This window comes from Ranitomeya variabilis, chromosome 5 (assembly GCF_051348905.1).
Source record: "Ranitomeya variabilis isolate aRanVar5 chromosome 5, aRanVar5.hap1, whole genome shotgun sequence".
NCBI classification, from domain to species: Eukaryota; Metazoa; Chordata; class Amphibia; order Anura; family Dendrobatidae; genus Ranitomeya; species Ranitomeya variabilis.
This window is the reverse complement of record NC_135236.1, coordinates 605,262,994-605,284,230: the sequence shown is the minus strand read 5'-3', so window position 1 is coordinate 605,284,230 and position 21,237 is coordinate 605,262,994.

Below are 21,237 nucleotides of genomic sequence, written 5' to 3'. Positions count from 1 at the left end.
TATTTTAACACACCCTCCATCCCCCTTTTGCTCTAAAGTGTGCAGTAACTGAGTGGGAAATTCAAAAAACAGACAGGCGAGCAGTTGTCTTCCCAACTCTCCTGAAGCTGGGCACAGACCCCCCTGCCATGTGGTCTGCTGCTGCACCAGCAGCAGACTGAAGACGGCGGCCATTTATCACTGCCTGTTATAGGCCAAGAGCCCATTGTGACACGTGAGAGTTCCGGAGACAATGGCCAAAGGCTCATTGTGACTGCACGTGAAGGTTCCGTGCTCAGATTCTATCTACTGCAGGCAGCGCACCTGATTGGTCCAAAGCATTACGATACTCACACAGGTGTAGATGGACAAGACAAGCATAGTCAAGATCAGCACAGACACCATTTTTCCTTTTTTTTAAAATACATATAATACACCACATTTAAAATTCGGTGGTCCACAAGAGGGAGACAATGTTTCACAAAAGAATTCATGCCGTCAGAAAAGTGGTATATATGGCAGAGCTACTCATTGGATACTTCAATTTAAACAGTACTGACAGCCGGGGCCTAATTTTGTAGATGGCACAGTATATTTGCAACACTGTAACAAAGGCCTAATACAGGCCTACATCTTAACACACCTGTTGCAACCAGTAAAGACACATTGATTGATTGCATATTGAATGCAATACAATGTTTGACATACATAGGTGAAAGCAAAGCCCCCAACTGGTCCCCAAATAGGGGACGTATCAGATACTACACTTGATCTTGAGCGGCGGCGACGACGACGGATGCGAAAGGCAGAGGAGAGGTAACCAGAAATGGTTTGCCACTTCTGCCGCACCAAGGCCTAAAACCGACACCCATTGTGGAGAGAGAGCAAAAATTGCCAAGGGGAAGGCATTTCTAGAAGCTCTGGAGGCCTTCTCAATGACAGTTCTACTGTGTATGTGTGTGTGTTCAAGCTGTGCACAACGCGTTTTGAATCTGCATATCTCCACCTATTTTAACACACCCTCCATCCCCCTTTTGCTCTAAAGTGTGCAGTAACTGAGTGGGAAATTCAAAAAACAGACAGGCGAGCAGTTGTCTTCCCAACTCTCCTGAAGCTGGGCACAGACCCCCCCTGCCATGTGGTCTGCTGCTGCACCAGCAGCAGACTGAAGACGGCGGCCATTTTTCACTGCCTGTTATAGGCCAAGAGCCCATTGTGACACGTGAGAGTTCCGGAGACAATGGCCAAAGGCTCATTGTGACTGCACGTGAAGGTTCCGTGCTCAGATTCTATCTACTGCAGGCAGCGCACCTGATTGGTCCAAAGCATTACGATACTCACACAGGTGTAGATGGACAAGACAAGCATAGTCAAGATCAGCACAGACACCATTTTTCCTTTTTTTTTAAATACATATAATACACCACATTTAAAATTCGGTGGTCCACAAGAGGGAGACAATGTTTCACAAAAGAATTCATGCCGTCAGAAAAGTGGTATATATGGCAGAGCTACTCATTGGATACTTCAATTTAAACAGTACTGACAGCCGGGGCCTAATTTTGTAGATGGCACAGTATATTTGCAACACTGTAACAAAGGCCTAATACAGGCCTACATCTTAACACACCTGTTGCAACCAGTAAAGACACATTGATTGATTGCATATTGAATGCAATACAATGTTTGACATACATAGGTGAAAGCAAAGCCCCCAACTGGTCCCCAAATAGGGGACGTATCAGATACTACACTTGATCTTGAGCGGCGGCGGCGGCGACGACGACGGATGCGAAAGGCAGAGGAGAGGTAACCAGAAATGGTTTGCCACTTCTGCCGCACCAAGGCCTAAAACCGACACCCATTGTGGAGAGAGAGCAAAAATTGCCAAGGGGAAGGCATTTCTAGAAGCTCTGGAGGCCTTCTCAATGACAGTTCTACTGTGTATGTGTGTGTGTTCAAGCTGTGCACAACGCGTTTTGAATCTGCATATCTCCACCTATTTTAACACACCCTCCATCCCCCTTTTGCTCTAAAGTGTGCAGTAACTGAGTGGGAAATTCAAAAAACAGACAGGCGAGCAGTTGTCTTCCCAACTCTCCTGAAGCTGGGCACAGACCCCCCCTGCCATGTGGTCTGCTGCTGCACCAGCAGCAGACTGAAGACGGCGGCCATTTTTCACTGCCTGTTATAGGCCAAGAGCCCATTGTGACACGTGAGAGTTCCGGAGACAATGGCCAAAGGCTCATTGTGACTGCACGTGAAGGTTCCGTGCTCAGATTCTATCTACTGCAGGCAGCGCACCTGATTGGTCCAAAGCATTACGATACTCACACAGGTGTAGATGGACAAGACAAGCATAGTCAAGATCAGCACAGACACCATTTTTCCTTTTTTTTTAAATACATATAATACACCACATTTAAAATTCGGTGGTCCACAAGAGGGAGACAATGTTTCACAAAAGAATTCATGCCGTCAGAAAAGTGGTATATATGGCAGAGCTACTCATTGGATACTTCAATTTAAACAGTACTGACAGCCGGGGCCTAATTTTGTAGATGGCACAGTATATTTGCAACACTGTAACAAAGGCCTAATACAGGCCTACATCTTAACACACCTGTTGCAACCAGTAAAGACACATTGATTGATTGCATATTGAATGCAATACAATGTTTGACATACATAGGTGAAAGCAAAGCCCCCAACTGGTCCCCAAATAGGGGACGTATCAGATACTACACTTGATCTTGAGCGGCGGCGACGACGACGGATGCGAAAGGCAGAGGAGAGGTAACCAGAAATGGTTTGCCACTTCTGCCGCACCAAGGCCTAAAACCGACACCCATTGTGGAGAGAGAGCAAAAATTGCCAAGGGGAAGGCATTTCTAGAAGCTCTGGAGGCCTTCTCAATGACAGTTCTACTGTGTATGTGTGTGTGTGATCAAGCTGTGCACAACGCGTTTTGAATCTGCATATCTCCACCTATTTTAACACACCCTCCATCCCCCTTTTGCTCTAAAGTGTGCAGTAACTGAGTGGGAAATTCAAAAAACAGACAGGCGAGCAGTTGTCTTCCCAACTCTCCTGAAGCTGGGCACAGACCCCCCTGCCATGTGGTCTGCTGCTGCACCAGCAGCAGACTGAAGACGGCGGCCATTTATCACTGCCTGTTATAGGCCAAGAGCCCATTGTGACACGTGAGAGTTCCGGAGACAATGGCCAAAGGCTCATTGTGACTGCACGTGAAGGTTCCGTGCTCAGATTCTATCTACTGCAGGCAGCGCACCTGATTGGTCCAAAGCATTACGATACTCACACAGGTGTAGATGGACAAGACAAGCATAGTCAAGGTCAGCACAGACACCATTTTTCCTTTTTTTTAAATACATATAATACACCACATTTAAAATTCGGTGGTCCACAAGAGGGAGACAATGTTTCACAAAAGAATTCATGCCGTCAGAAAAGTGGTATATATGGCTGGCAGAGCTACTCATTGGATACTTCAATTTAAACAGTACTGACAGCCGGGGCCTAATTTTGTAGATGGCACAGTATATTTGCAACACTGTAACAAAGGCCTAATACAGGCCTACATCTTAACACACCTGTTGCAACCAGTAAAGACACATTGATTGATTGCATATTGAATGCAATACAATGTTTGACATACATAGGTGAAAGCAAAGCCCCCAACTGGTCCCCAAATAGGGGACGTATCAGATACTACACTTGATCTTGAGCGGCGGCGGCGGCGACGACGACGGATGCGAAAGGCAGAGGAGAGGTAACCAGAAATGGTTTGCCACTTCTGCCGCACCAAGGCCTAAAACCGACACCCATTGTGGAGAGAGAGCAAAAATTGCCAAGGGGAAGGCATTTCTAGAAGCTCTGGAGGCCTTCTCAATGACAGTTCTACTGTGTATGTGTGTGTGTTCAAGCTGTGCACAACGCGTTTTGAATCTGCATATCTCCACCTATTTTAACACACCCTCCATCCCCCTTTTGCTCTAAAGTGTGCAGTAACTGAGTGGGAAATTCAAAAAACAGACAGGCGAGCAGTTGTCTTCCCAACTCTCCTGAAGCTGGGCACAGACCCCCCCTGCCATGTGGTCTGCTGCTGCACCAGCAGCAGACTGAAGACGGCGGCCATTTTTCACTGCCTGTTATAGGCCAAGAGCCCATTGTGACACGTGAGAGTTCCGGAGACAATGGCCAAAGGCTCATTGTGACTGCACGTGAAGGTTCCGTGCTCAGATTCTATCTACTGCAGGCAGCGCACCTGATTGGTCCAAAGCATTACGATACTCACACAGGTGTAGATGGACAAGACAAGCATAGTCAAGATCAGCACAGACACCATTTTTCCTTTTTTTTAAAATACATATAATACACCACATTTAAAATTCGGTGGTCCACAAGAGGGAGACAATGTTTCACAAAAGAATTCATGCCGTCAGAAAAGTGGTATATATGGCAGAGCTACTCATTGGATACTTCAATTTAAACAGTACTGACAGCCGGGGCCTAATTTTGTAGATGGCACAGTATATTTGCAACACTGTAACAAAGGCCTAATACAGGCCTACATCTTAACACACCTGTTGCAACCAGTAAAGACACATTGATTGATTGCATATTGAATGCAATACAATGTTTGACATACATAGGTGAAAGCAAAGCCCCCAACTGGTCCCCAAATAGGGGACGTATCAGATACTACACTTGATCTTGAGCGGCGGCGACGACGACGGATGCGAAAGGCAGAGGAGAGGTAACCAGAAATGGTTTGCCACTTCTGCCGCACCAAGGCCTAAAACCGACACCCATTGTGGAGAGAGAGCAAAAATTGCCAAGGGGAAGGCATTTCTAGAAGCTCTGGAGGCCTTCTCAATGACAGTTCTACTGTGTATGTGTGTGTGTTCAAGCTGTGCACAACGCGTTTTGAATCTGCATATCTCCACCTATTTTAACACACCCTCCATCCCCCTTTTGCTCTAAAGTGTGCAGTAACTGAGTGGGAAATTCAAAAAACAGACAGGCGAGCAGTTGTCTTCCCAACTCTCCTGAAGCTGGGCACAGACCCCCCCTGCCATGTGGTCTGCTGCTGCACCAGCAGCAGACTGAAGACGGCGGCCATTTTTCACTGCCTGTTATAGGCCAAGAGCCCATTGTGACACGTGAGAGTTCCGGAGACAATGGCCAAAGGCTCATTGTGACTGCACGTGAAGGTTCCGTGCTCAGATTCTATCTACTGCAGGCAGCGCACCTGATTGGTCCAAAGCATTACGATACTCACACAGGTGTAGATGGACAAGACAAGCATAGTCAAGATCAGCACAGACACCATTTTTCCTTTTTTTTTAAATACATATAATACACCACATTTAAAATTCGGTGGTCCACAAGAGGGAGACAATGTTTCACAAAAGAATTCATGCCGTCAGAAAAGTGGTATATATGGCAGAGCTACTCATTGGATACTTCAATTTAAACAGTACTGACAGCCGGGGCCTAATTTTGTAGATGGCACAGTATATTTGCAACACTGTAACAAAGGCCTAATACAGGCCTACATCTTAACACACCTGTTGCAACCAGTAAAGACACATTGATTGATTGCATATTGAATGCAATACAATGTTTGACATACATAGGTGAAAGCAAAGCCCCCAACTGGTCCCCAAATAGGGGACGTATCAGATACTACACTTGATCTTGAGCGGCGGCGGCGGCGGCGACGACGGATGCGAAAGGCAGAGGAGAGGTAACCAGAAATGGTTTGCCACTTCTGCCGCACCAAGGCCTAAAACCGACACCCATTGTGGAGAGAGAGCAAAAATTGCCAAGGGGAAGGCATTTCTAGAAGCTCTGGAGGCCTTCTCAATGACAGTTCTACTGTGTATGTGTGTGTGTGATCAAGCTGTGCACAACGCGTTTTGAATCTGCATATCTCCACCTATTTTAACACACCCTCCATCCCCCTTTTGCTCTAAAGTGTGCAGTAACTGAGTGGGAAATTCAAAAAACAGACAGGCGAGCAGTTGTCTTCCCAACTCTCCTGAAGCTGGGCACAGACCCCCCTGCCATGTGGTCTGCTGCTGCACCAGCAGCAGACTGAAGACGGCGGCCATTTATCACTGCCTGTTATAGGCCAAGAGCCCATTGTGACACGTGAGAGTTCCGGAGACAATGGCCAAAGGCTCATTGTGACTGCACGTGAAGGTTCCGTGCTCAGATTCTATCTACTGCAGGCAGCGCACCTGATTGGTCCAAAGCATTACGATACTCACACAGGTGTAGATGGACAAGACAAGCATAGTCAAGATCAGCACAGACACCATTTTTCCTTTTTTTTTAAATACATATAATACACCACATTTAAAATTCGGTGGTCCACAAGAGGGAGACAATGTTTCACAAAAGAATTCATGCCGTCAGAAAAGTGGTATATATGGCAGAGCTACTCATTGGATACTTCAATTTAAACAGTACTGACAGCCGGGGCCTAATTTTGTAGATGGCACAGTATATTTGCAACACTGTAACAAAGGCCTAATACAGGCCTACATCTTAACACACCTGTTGCAACCAGTAAAGACACATTGATTGATTGCATATTGAATGCAATACAATGTTTGACATACATAGGTGAAAGCAAAGCCCCCAACTGGTCCCCAAATAGGGGACGTATCAGATACTACACTTGATCTTGAGCGGCGGCGGCGGCGGCGACGACGGATGCGAAAGGCAGAGGAGAGGTAACCAGAAATGGTTTGCCACTTCTGCCGCACCAAGGCCTAAAACCGACACCCATTGTGGAGAGAGAGCAAAAATTGCCAAGGGGAAGGCATTTCTAGAAGCTCTGGAGGCCTTCTCAATGACAGTTCTACTGTGTATGTGTGTGTGTGATCAAGCTGTGCACAACGCGTTTTGAATCTGCATATCTCCACCTATTTTAACACACCCTCCATCCCCCTTTTGCTCTAAAGTGTGCAGTAACTGAGTGGGAAATTCAAAAAACAGACAGGCGAGCAGTTGTCTTCCCAACTCTCCTGAAGCTGGGCACAGACCCCCCTGCCATGTGGTCTGCTGCTGCACCAGCAGCAGACTGAAGACGGCGGCCATTTATCACTGCCTGTTATAGGCCAAGAGCCCATTGTGACACGTGAGAGTTCCGGAGACAATGGCCAAAGGCTCATTGTGACTGCACGTGAAGGTTCCGTGCTCAGATTCTATCTACTGCAGGCAGCGCACCTGATTGGTCCAAAGCATTACGATACTCACACAGGTGTAGATGGACAAGACAAGCATAGTCAAGGTCAGCACAGACACCATTTTTCCTTTTTTTTAAATACATATAATACACCACATTTAAAATTCGGTGGTCCACAAGAGGGAGACAATGTTTCACAAAAGAATTCATGCCGTCAGAAAAGTGGTATATATGGCAGAGCTACTCATTGGATACTTCAATTTAAACAGTACTGACAGCCGGGGCCTAATTTTGTAGATGGCACAGTATATTTGCAACACTGTAACAAAGGCCTAATACAGGCCTACATCTTAACACACCTGTTGCAACCAGTAAAGACACATTGATTGATTGCATATTGAATGCAATACAATGTTTGACATACATAGGTGAAAGCAAAGCCCCCAACTGGTCCCCAAATAGGGGACGTATCAGATACTACACTTGATCTTGAGCGGCGGCGGCGGCGACGACGACGGATGCGAAAGGCAGAGGAGAGGTAACCAGAAATGGTTTGCCACTTCTGCCGCACCAAGGCCTAAAACCGACACCCATTGTGGAGAGAGAGCAAAAATTGCCAAGGGGAAGGCATTTCTAGAAGCTCTGGAGGCCTTCTCAATGACAGTTCTACTGTGTATGTGTGTGTGTGATCAAGCTGTGCACAACGCGTTTTGAATCTGCATATCTCCACCTATTTTAACACACCCTCCATCCCCCTTTTGCTCTAAAGTGTGCAGTAACTGAGTGGGAAATTCAAAAAACAGACAGGCGAGCAGTTGTCTTCCCAACTCTCCTGAAGCTGGGCACAGACCCCCCTGCCATGTGGTCTGCTGCTGCACCAGCAGCAGACTGAAGACGGCGGCCATTTATCACTGCCTGTTATAGGCCAAGAGCCCATTGTGACACGTGAGAGTTCCGGAGACAATGGCCAAAGGCTCATTGTGACTGCACGTGAAGGTTCCGTGCTCAGATTCTATCTACTGCAGGCAGCGCACCTGATTGGTCCAAAGCATTACGATACTCACACAGGTGTAGATGGACAAGACAAGCATAGTCAAGGTCAGCACAGACACCATTTTTCCTTTTTTTTAAATACATATAATACACCACATTTAAAATTCGGTGGTCCACAAGAGGGAGACAATGTTTCACAAAAGAATTCATGCCGTCAGAAAAGTGGTATATATGGCAGAGCTACTCATTGGATACTTCAATTTAAACAGTACTGACAGCCGGGGCCTAATTTTGTAGATGGCACAGTATATTTGCAACACTGTAACAAAGGCCTAATACAGGCCTACATCTTAACACACCTGTTGCAACCAGTAAAGACACATTGATTGATTGCATATTGAATGCAATACAATGTTTGACATACATAGGTGAAAGCAAAGCCCCCAACTGGTCCCCAAATAGGGGACGTATCAGATACTACACTTGATCTTGAGCGGCGGCGGCGGCGACGACGACGGATGCGAAAGGCAGAGGAGAGGTAACCAGAAATGGTTTGCCACTTCTGCCGCACCAAGGCCTAAAACCGACACCCATTGTGGAGAGAGAGCAAAAATTGCCAAGGGGAAGGCATTTCTAGAAGCTCTGGAGGCCTTCTCAATGACAGTTCTACTGTGTATGTGTGTGTGTTCAAGCTGTGCACAACGCGTTTTGAATCTGCATATCTCCACCTATTTTAACACACCCTCCATCCCCCTTTTGCTCTAAAGTGTGCAGTAACTGAGTGGGAAATTCAAAAAACAGACAGGCGAGCAGTTGTCTTCCCAACTCTCCTGAAGCTGGGCACAGACCCCCCCTGCCATGTGGTCTGCTGCTGCACCAGCAGCAGACTGAAGACGGCGGCCATTTTTCACTGCCTGTTATAGGCCAAGAGCCCATTGTGACACGTGAGAGTTCCGGAGACAATGGCCAAAGGCTCATTGTGACTGCACGTGAAGGTTCCGTGCTCAGATTCTATCTACTGCAGGCAGCGCACCTGATTGGTCCAAAGCATTACGATACTCACACAGGTGTAGATGGACAAGACAAGCATAGTCAAGATCAGCACAGACACCATTTTTCCTTTTTTTTAAAATACATATAATACACCACATTTAAAATTCGGTGGTCCACAAGAGGGAGACAATGTTTCACAAAAGAATTCATGCCGTCAGAAAAGTGGTATATATGGCAGAGCTACTCATTGGATACTTCAATTTAAACAGTACTGACAGCCGGGGCCTAATTTTGTAGATGGCACAGTATATTTGCAACACTGTAACAAAGGCCTAATACAGGCCTACATCTTAACACACCTGTTGCAACCAGTAAAGACACATTGATTGATTGCATATTGAATGCAATACAATGTTTGACATACATAGGTGAAAGCAAAGCCCCCAACTGGTCCCCAAATAGGGGACGTATCAGATACTACACTTGATCTTGAGCGGCGGCGACGACGACGGATGCGAAAGGCAGAGGAGAGGTAACCAGAAATGGTTTGCCACTTCTGCCGCACCAAGGCCTAAAACCGACACCCATTGTGGAGAGAGAGCAAAAATTGCCAAGGGGAAGGCATTTCTAGAAGCTCTGGAGGCCTTCTCAATGACAGTTCTACTGTGTATGTGTGTGTGTTCAAGCTGTGCACAACGCGTTTTGAATCTGCATATCTCCACCTATTTTAACACACCCTCCATCCCCCTTTTGCTCTAAAGTGTGCAGTAACTGAGTGGGAAATTCAAAAAACAGACAGGCGAGCAGTTGTCTTCCCAACTCTCCTGAAGCTGGGCACAGACCCCCCCTGCCATGTGGTCTGCTGCTGCACCAGCAGCAGACTGAAGACGGCGGCCATTTTTCACTGCCTGTTATAGGCCAAGAGCCCATTGTGACACGTGAGAGTTCCGGAGACAATGGCCAAAGGCTCATTGTGACTGCACGTGAAGGTTCCGTGCTCAGATTCTATCTACTGCAGGCAGCGCACCTGATTGGTCCAAAGCATTACGATACTCACACAGGTGTAGATGGACAAGACAAGCATAGTCAAGATCAGCACAGACACCATTTTTCCTTTTTTTTAAAATACATATAATACACCACATTTAAAATTCGGTGGTCCACAAGAGGGAGACAATGTTTCACAAAAGAATTCATGCCGTCAGAAAAGTGGTATATATGGCAGAGCTACTCATTGGATACTTCAATTTAAACAGTACTGACAGCCGGGGCCTAATTTTGTAGATGGCACAGTATATTTGCAACACTGTAACAAAGGCCTAATACAGGCCTACATCTTAACACACCTGTTGCAACCAGTAAAGACACATTGATTGATTGCATATTGAATGCAATACAATGTTTGACATACATAGGTGAAAGCAAAGCCCCCAACTGGTCCCCAAATAGGGGACGTATCAGATACTACACTTGATCTTGAGCGGCGGCGACGACGACGGATGCGAAAGGCAGAGGAGAGGTAACCAGAAATGGTTTGCCACTTCTGCCGCACCAAGGCCTAAAACCGACACCCATTGTGGAGAGAGAGCAAAAATTGCCAAGGGGAAGGCATTTCTAGAAGCTCTGGAGGCCTTCTCAATGACAGTTCTACTGTGTATGTGTGTGTGTTCAAGCTGTGCACAACGCGTTTTGAATCTGCATATCTCCACCTATTTTAACACACCCTCCATCCCCCTTTTGCTCTAAAGTGTGCAGTAACTGAGTGGGAAATTCAAAAAACAGACAGGCGAGCAGTTGTCTTCCCAACTCTCCTGAAGCTGGGCACAGACCCCCCCTGCCATGTGGTCTGCTGCTGCACCAGCAGCAGACTGAAGACGGCGGCCATTTTTCACTGCCTGTTATAGGCCAAGAGCCCATTGTGACACGTGAGAGTTCCGGAGACAATGGCCAAAGGCTCATTGTGACTGCACGTGAAGGTTCCGTGCTCAGATTCTATCTACTGCAGGCAGCGCACCTGATTGGTCCAAAGCATTACGATACTCACACAGGTGTAGATGGACAAGACAAGCATAGTCAAGATCAGCACAGACACCATTTTTCCTTTTTTTTTAAATACATATAATACACCACATTTAAAATTCGGTGGTCCACAAGAGGGAGACAATGTTTCACAAAAGAATTCATGCCGTCAGAAAAGTGGTATATATGGCAGAGCTACTCATTGGATACTTCAATTTAAACAGTACTGACAGCCGGGGCCTAATTTTGTAGATGGCACAGTATATTTGCAACACTGTAACAAAGGCCTAATACAGGCCTACATCTTAACACACCTGTTGCAACCAGTAAAGACACATTGATTGATTGCATATTGAATGCAATACAATGTTTGACATACATAGGTGAAAGCAAAGCCCCCAACTGGTCCCCAAATAGGGGACGTATCAGATACTACACTTGATCTTGAGCGGCGGCGGCGGCGGCGACGACGGATGCGAAAGGCAGAGGAGAGGTAACCAGAAATGGTTTGCCACTTCTGCCGCACCAAGGCCTAAAACCGACACCCATTGTGGAGAGAGAGCAAAAATTGCCAAGGGGAAGGCATTTCTAGAAGCTCTGGAGGCCTTCTCAATGACAGTTCTACTGTGTATGTGTGTGTGTTCAAGCTGTGCACAACGCGTTTTGAATCTGCATATCTCCACCTATTTTAACACACCCTCCATCCCCCTTTTGCTCTAAAGTGTGCAGTAACTGAGTGGGAAATTCAAAAAACAGACAGGCGAGCAGTTGTCTTCCCAACTCTCCTGAAGCTGGGCACAGACCCCCCCTGCCATGTGGTCTGCTGCTGCACCAGCAGCAGACTGAAGACGGCGGCCATTTTTCACTGCCTGTTATAGGCCAAGAGCCCATTGTGACACGTGAGAGTTCCGGAGACAATGGCCAAAGGCTCATTGTGACTGCACGTGAAGGTTCCGTGCTCAGATTCTATCTACTGCAGGCAGCGCACCTGATTGGTCCAAAGCATTACGATACTCACACACGTGTAGATGGACAAGACAAGCATAGTCAAGATCAGCACAGACACCATTTTTCCTTTTTTTTTAAATACATATAATACACCACATTTAAAATTCGGTGGTTCACAAGAGGGAGACAATGTTTCTCAAAAGAATTCATGCCGTCAGAAAAGTGGTATATATGGCAGAGCTACTCATTGGATACTTCAATTTAAACAGTACTGACAGCCGGGGCCTAATTTTGTAGATGGCACAGTATATTTGCAACACTGTAACAAAGGCCTAATACAGGCCTACATCTTAACACACCTGTTGCAACCAGTAAAGACACATTGATTGATTGCATATTGAATGCAATACAATGTTTGACATACATAGGTGAAAGCAAAGCCCCCAACTGGTCCCCAAATAGGGGACGTATCAGATACTACACTTGATCTTGAGCGGCGGCGGCGGCGACGACGACGGATGCGAAAGGCAGAGGAGAGGTAACCAGAAATGGTTTGCCACTTCTGCCGCACCAAGGCCTAAAACCGACACCCATTGTGGAGAGAGAGCAAAAATTGCCAAGGGGAAGGCATTTCTAGAAGCTCTGGAGGCCTTCTCAATGACAGTTCTACTGTGTATGTGTGTGTGTTCAAGCTGTGCACAACGCGTTTTGAATCTGCATATCTCCACCTATTTTAACACACCCTCCATCCCCCTTTTGCTCTAAAGTGTGCAGTAACTGAGTGGGAAATTCAAAAAACAGACAGGCGAGCAGTTGTCTTCCCAACTCTCCTGAAGCTGGGCACAGACCCCCCCTGCCATGTGGTCTGCTGCTGCACCAGCAGCAGACTGAAGACGGCGGCCATTTTTCACTGCCTGTTATAGGCCAAGAGCCCATTGTGACACGTGAGAGTTCCGGAGACAATGGCCAAAGGCTCATTGTGACTGCACGTGAAGGTTCCGTGCTCAGATTCTATCTACTGCAGGCAGCGCACCTGATTGCTCCAAAGCATTACGATACTCACACAGGTGTAGATGGACAAGACAAGCATAGTCAAGATCAGCACAGACACCATTTTTCCTTTTTTTTTAAATACATATAATACACCACATTTAAAATTCGGTGGTCCACAAGAGGGAGACAATGTTTCACAAAAGAATTCATGCCGTCAGAAAAGTGGTATATATGGCAGAGCTACTCATTGGATACTTCAATTTAAACAGTACTGACAGCCGGGGCCTAATTTTGTAGATGGCACAGTATATTTGCAACACTGTAACAAAGGCCTAATACAGGCCTACATCTTAACACACCTGTTGCAACCAGTAAAGACACATTGATTGATTGCATATTGAATGCAATACAATGTTTGACATACATAGGTGAAAGCAAAGCCCCCAACTGGTCCCCAAATAGGGGACGTATCAGATACTACACTTGATCTTGAGCGGCGGCGACGACGATGGATGCGAAAGGCAGAGGAGAGGTAACCAGAAATGGTTTGCCACTTCTGCCGCACCAAGGCCTAAAACCGACACCCATTGTGGAGAGAGAGCAAAAATTGCCAAGGGGAAGGCATTTCTAGAAGCTCTGGAGGCCTTCTCAATGACAGTTCTACTGTGTATGTGTGTGTGTTCAAGCTGTGCACAACGCGTTTTGAATCTGCATATCTCCACCTATTTTAACACACCCTCCATCCCCCTTTTGCTCTAAAGTGTGCAGTAACTGAGTGGGAAATTCAAAAAACAGACAGGCGAGCAGTTGTCTTCCCAACTCTCCTGAAGCTGGGCACAGACCCCCCCTGCCATGTGGTCTGCTGCTGCACCAGCAGCAGACTGAAGACGGCGGCCATTTTTCACTGCCTGTTATAGGCCAAGAGCCCATTGTGACACGTGAGAGTTCCGGAGACAATGGCCAAAGGCTCATTGTGACTGCACGTGAAGGTTCCGTGCTCAGATTCTATCTACTGCAGGCAGCGCACCTGATTGGTCCAAAGCATTACGATACTCACACAGGTGTAGATGGACAAGACAAGCATAGTCAAGATCAGCACAGACACCATTTTTCCTTTTTTTTTAAATACATATAATACACCACATTTAAAATTCGGTGGTCCACAAGAGGGAGACAATGTTTCACAAAAGAATTCATGCCGTCAGAAAAGTGGTATATATGGCAGAGCTACTCATTGGATACTTCAATTTAAACAGTACTGACAGCCGGGGCCTAATTTTGTAGATGGCACAGTATATTTGCAACACTGTAACAAAGGCCTAATACAGGCCTACATCTTAACACACCTGTTGCAACCAGTAAAGACACATTGATTGATTGCATATTGAATGCAATACAATGTTTGACATACATAGGTGAAAGCAAAGCCCCCAACTGGTCCCCAAATAGGGGACGTATCAGATACTACACTTGATCTTGAGCGGCGGCGGCGGCGACGACGACGGATGCGAAAGGCAGAGGAGAGGTAACCAGAAATGGTTTGCCACTTCTGCCGCACCAAGGCCTAAAACCGACACCCATTGTGGAGAGAGAGCAAAAATTGCCAAGGGGAAGGCATTTCTAGAAGCTCTGGAGGCCTTCTCAATGACAGTTCTACTGTGTATGTGTGTGTGTTCAAGCTGTGCACAACGCGTTTTGAATCTGCATATCTCCACCTATTTTAACACACCCTCCATCCCCCTTTTGCTCTAAAGTGTGCAGTAACTGAGTGGGAAATTCAAAAAACAGACAGGCGAGCAGTTGTCTTCCCAACTCTCCTGAAGCTGGGCACAGACCCCCCCTGCCATGTGGTCTGCTGCTGCACCAGCAGCAGACTGAAGACGGCGGCCATTTTTCACTGCCTGTTATAGGCCAAGAGCCCATTGTGACACGTGAGAGTTCCGGAGACAATGGCCAAAGGCTCATTGTGACTGCACGTGAAGGTTCCGTGCTCAGATTCTATCTACTGCAGGCAGCGCACCTGATTGGTCCAAAGCATTACGATACTCACACAGGTGTAGATGGACAAGACAAGCATAGTCAAGATCAGCACAGACACCATTTTTCCTTTTTTTTTAAATACATATAATACACCACATTTAAAATTCGGTGGTCCACAAGAGGGAGACAATGTTTCACAAAAGAATTCATGCCGTCAGAAAAGTGGTATATATGGCAGAGCTACTCATTGGATACTTCAATTTAAACAGTACTGACAGCCGGGGCCTAATTTTGTAGATGGCACAGTATATTTGCAACACTGTAACAAAGGCCTAATACAGGCCTACATCTTAACACACCTGTTGCAACCAGTAAAGACACATTGATTGATTGCATATTGAATGCAATACAATGTTTGACATACATAGGTGAAAGCAAAGCCCCCAACTGGTCCCCAAATAGGGGACGTATCAGATACTACACTTGATCTTGAGCGGCGGCGACGACGACGGATGCGAAAGGCAGAGGAGAGGTAACCAGAAATGGTTTGCCACTTCTGCCGCACCAAGGCCTAAAACCGACACCCATTGTGGAGAGAGAGCAAAAATTGCCAAGGGGAAGGCATTTCTAGAAGCTCTGGAGGCCTTCTCAATGACAGTTCTACTGTGTATGTGTGTGTGTTCAAGCTGTGCACAACGCGTTTTGAATCTGCATATCTCCACCTATTTTAACACACCCTCCATCCCCCTTTTGCTCTAAAGTGTGCAGTAACTGAGTGGGAAATTCAAAAAACAGACAGGCGAGCAGTTGTCTTCCCAACTCTCCTGAAGCTGGGCACAGACCCCCCCTGCCATGTGGTCTGCTGCTGCACCAGCAGCAGACTGAAGACGGCGGCCATTTTTCACTGCCTGTTATAGGCCAAGAGCCCATTGTGACACGTGAGAGTTCCGGAGACAATGGCCAAAGGCTCATTGTGACTGCACGTGAAGGTTCCGTGCTCAGATTCTATCTACTGCAGGCAGCGCACCTGATTGGTCCAAAGCATTACGATACTCACACAGGTGTAGATGGACAAGACAAGCATAGTCAAGATCAGCACAGACACCATTTTTCCTTTTTTTTTAAATACATATAATACACCACATTTAAAATTCGGTGGTCCACAAGAGGGAGACAATGTTTCACAAAAGAATTCATGCCGTCAGAAAAGTGGTATATATGGCAGAGCTACTCATTGGATACTTCAATTTAAACAGTACTGACAGCCGGGGCCTAATTTTGTAGATGGCACAGTATATTTGCAACACTGTAACAAAGGCCTAATACAGGCCTACATCTTAACACACCTGTTGCAACCAGTAAAGACACATTGATTGATTGCATATTGAATGCAATACAATGTTTGACATACATAGGTGAAAGCAAAGCCCCCAACTGGTCCCCAAATAGGGGACGTATCAGATACTACACTTGATCTTGAGCGGCGGCGACGACGACGGATGCGAAAGGCAGAGGAGAGGTAACCAGAAATGGTTTGCCACTTCTGCCGCACCAAGGCCTAAAACCGACACCCATTGTGGAGAGAGAGCAAAAATTGCCAAGGGGAAGGCATTTCTAGAAGCTCTGGAGGCCTTCTCAATGACAGTTCTACTGTGTATGTGTGTGTGTTCAAGCTGTGCACAACGCGTTTTGAATCTGCATATCTCCACCTATTTTAACACACCCTCCATCCCCCTTTTGCTCTAAAGTGTGCAGTAACTGAGTGGGAAATTCAAAAAACAGACAGGCGAGCAGTTGTCTTCCCAACTCTCCTGAAGCTGGGCACAGACCCCCCCTGCCATGTGGTCTGCTGCTGCACCAGCAGCAGACTGAAGACGGCGGCCATTTTTCACTGCCTGTTATAGGCCAAGAGCCCATTGTGACACGTGAGAGTTCCGGAGACAATGGCCAAAGGCTCATTGTGACTGCACGTGAAGGTTCCGTGCTCAGATTCTATCTACTGCAGGCAGCGCACCTGATTGGTCCAAAGCATTACGATACTCACACAGGTGTAGATGGACAAGACAAGCATAGTCAAGATCAGCACAGACACCATTTTTCCTTTTTTTTTAAATACATATAATACACCACATTTAAAATTCGGTGGTCCACAAGAGGGAGACAATGTTTCACAAAAGAATTCATGCCGTCAGAAAAGTGGTATATATGGCAGAGCTACTCATTGGATACTTCAATTTAAACAGTACTGACAGCCGGGGCCTAATTTTGTAGATGGCACAGTATATTTGCAACACTGTAACAAAGGCCTAATACAGGCCTACATCTTAACACACCTGTTGCAACCAGTAAAGACACATTGATTGATTGCATATTGAATGCAATACAATGTTTGACATACATAGGTGAAAGCAAAGCCCCCAACTGGTCCCCAAATAGGGGACGTATCAGATACTACACTTGATCTTGAGCGGCGGCGACGACGACGGATGCGAAAGGCAGAGGAGAGGTAACCAGAAATGGTTTGCCACTTCTGCCGCACCAAGGCCTAAAACCGACACCCATTGTGGAGAGAGAGCAAAAATTGCCAAGGGGAAGGCATTTCTAGAAGCTCTGGAGGCCTTCTCAATGACAGTTCTACTGTGTATGTGTGTGTGTTCAAGCTGTGCACAACGCGTTTTGAATCTGCATATCTCCACCTATTTTAACACACCCTCCATCCCCCTTTTGCTCTAAAGTGTGCAGTAACTGAGTGGGAAATTCAAAAAACAGACAGGCGAGCAGTTGTCTTCCCAACTCTCCTGAAGCTGGGCACAGACCCCCCCTGCCATGTGGTCTGCTGCTGCACCAGCAGCAGACTGAAGACGGCGGCCATTTTTCACTGCCTGTTATAGGCCAAGAGCCCATTGTGACACGTGAGAGTTCCGGAGACAATGGCCAAAGGCTCATTGTGACTGCACGTGAAGGTTCCGTGCTCAGATTCTATCTACTGCAGGCAGCGCACCTGATTGGTCCAAAGCATTACGATACTCACACAGGTGTAGATGGACAAGACAAGCATAGTCAAGATCAGCACAGACACCATTTTTCCTTTTTTTTTAAATACATATAATACACCACATTTAAAATTCGGTGGTCCACAAGAGGGAGACAATGTTTCACAAAAGAATTCATGCCGTCAGAAAAGTGGTATATATGGCAGAGCTACTCATTGGATACTTCAATTTAAACAGTACTGACAGCCGGGGCCTAATTTTGTAGATGGCACAGTATATTTGCAACACTGTAACAAAGGCCTAATACAGGCCTACATCTTAACACACCTGTTGCAACCAGTAAAGACACATTGATTGATTGCATATTGAATGCAATACAATGTTTGACATACATAGGTGAAAGCAAAGCCCCCAACTGGTCCCCAAATAGGGGACGTATCAGATACTACACTTGATCTTGAGCGGCGGCGACGACGACGGATGCGAAAGGCAGAGGAGAGGTAACCAGAAATGGTTTGCCACTTCTGCCGCACCAAGGCCTAAAACCGACACCCATTGTGGAGAGAGAGCAAAAATTGCCAAGGGGAAGGCATTTCTAGAAGCTCTGGAGGCCTTCTCAATGACAGTTCTACTGTGTATGTGTGTGTGTTCAAGCTGTGCACAACGCGTTTTGAATCTGCATATCTCCACCTATTTTAACACACCCTCCATCCCCCTTTTGCTCTAAAGTGTGCAGTAACTGAGTGGGAAATTCAAAAAACAGACAGGCGAGCAGTTGTCTTCCCAACTCTCCTGAAGCTGGGCACAGACCCCCCCTGCCATGTGGTCTGCTGCTGCACCAGCAGCAGACTGAAGACGGCGGCCATTTTTCACTGCCTGTTATAGGCCAAGAGCCCATTGTGACACGTGAGAGTTCCGGAGACAATGGCCAAAGGCTCATTGTGACTGCACGTGAAGGTTCCGTGCTCAGATTCTATCTACTGCAGGCAGCGCACCTGATTGGTCCAAAGCATTACGATACTCACACAGGTGTAGATGGACAAGACAAGCATAGTCAAGATCAGCACAGACACCATTTTTCCTTTTTTTTTAAATACATATAATACACCACATTTAAAATTCGGTGGTCCACAAGAGGGAGACAATGTTTCACAAAAGAATTCATGCCGTCAGAAAAGTGGTATATATGGCAGAGCTACTCATTGGATACTTCAATTTAAACAGTACTGACAGCCGGGGCCTAATTTTGTAGATGGCACAGTATATTTGCAACACTGTAACAAAGGCCTAATACAGGCCTACATCTTAACACACCTGTTGCAACCAGTAAAGACACATTGATTGATTGCATATTGAATGCAATACAATGTTTGACATACATAGGTGAAAGCAAAGCCCCCAACTGGTCCCCAAATAGGGGACGTATCAGATACTACACTTGATCTTGAGCGGCGGCGACGACGACGGATGCGAAAGGCAGAGGAGAGGTAACCAGAAATGGTTTGCCACTTCTGCCGCACCAAGGCCTAAAACCGACACCCATTGTGGAGAGAGAGCAAAAATTGCCAAGGGGAAGGCATTTCTAGAAGCTCTGGAGGCCTTCTCAATGACAGTTCTACTGTGTATGTGTGTGTGTTCAAGCTGTGCACAACGCGTTTTGAATCTGCATATCTCCACCTATTTTAACACACCCTCCATCCCCCTTTTGCTCTAAAGTGTGCAGTAACTGAGTGGGAAATTCAAAAAACAGACAGGCGAGCAGTTGTCTTCCCAACTCTCCTGAAGCTGGGCACAGACCCCCCCTGCCATGTGGTCTGCTGCTGCACCAGCAGCAGACTGAAGACGGCGGCCATTTTTCACTGCCTGTTATAGGCCAAGAGCCCATTGTGACACGTGAGAGTTCCGGAGACAATGGCCAAAGGCTCATTGTGACTGCACGTGAAGGTTCCGTGCTCAGATTCTATCTACTGCAGGCAGCGCACCTGATTGGTCCAAAGCATTACGATACTCACACAGGTGTAGATGGACAAGACAAGCATAGTCAAGATCAGCACAGACACCATTTTTCCTTTTTTTTTAAATACATATAATACACCACATTTAAAATTCGGTGGTCCACAAGAGGGAGACAATGTTTCACAAAAGAATTCATGCCGTCAGAAAAGTGGTATATATGGCAGAGCTACTCATTGGATACTTCAATTTAAACAGTACTGACAGCCGGGGCCTAATTTTGTAGATGGCACAGTATATTTGCAACACTGTAACAAAGGCCTAATACAGGCCTACATCTTAACACACCTGTTGCAACCAGTAAAGACACATTGATTGATTGCATATTGAATGCAATACAATGTTTGACATACATAGGTGAAAGCAAAGCCCCCAACTGGTCCCCAAATAGGGGACGTATCAGATACTACACTTGATCTTGAGCGGCGGCGACGACGACGGATGCGAAAGGCAGAGGAGAGGTAACCAGAAATGGTTTGCCACTTCTGCCGCACCAAGGCCTAAAACCGACACCCATTGTGGAGAGAGAGCAAAAATTGCCAAGGGGAAGGCATTTCTAGAAGCTCTGGAGGCCTTCTCAATGACAGTTCTACTGTGTATGTGTGTGTGTTCAAGCTGTGCACAACGCGTTTTGAATCTGCATATCTCCACCTATTTTAACACACCCTCCATCCCCCTTTTGCTCTAAAGTGTGCAGTAACTGAGTGGGAAATTCAAAAAACAGACAGGCGAGCAGTTGTCTTCCCAACTCTCCTGAAGCTGGGCACAGACCCCCCCTGCCATGTGGTCTGCTGCTGCACCAGCAGCAGACTGAAGACGGCGGCCATTTTTCACTGCCTGTTATAGGCCAAGAGCCCATTGTGACACGTGAGAGTTCCGGAGACAATGGCCAAAGGCTCATTGTGACTGCACGTGAAGGTTCCGTGCTCAGATTCTATCTACTGCAGGCAGCGCACCTGATTGGTCCAAAGCATTACGATACTCACACAGGTGTAGATGGACAAGACAAGCATAGTCAAGATCAGCACAGACACCATTTTTCCTTTTTTTTTAAATACATATAATACACCACATTTAAAATTCGGTGGTCCACAAGAGGGAGAC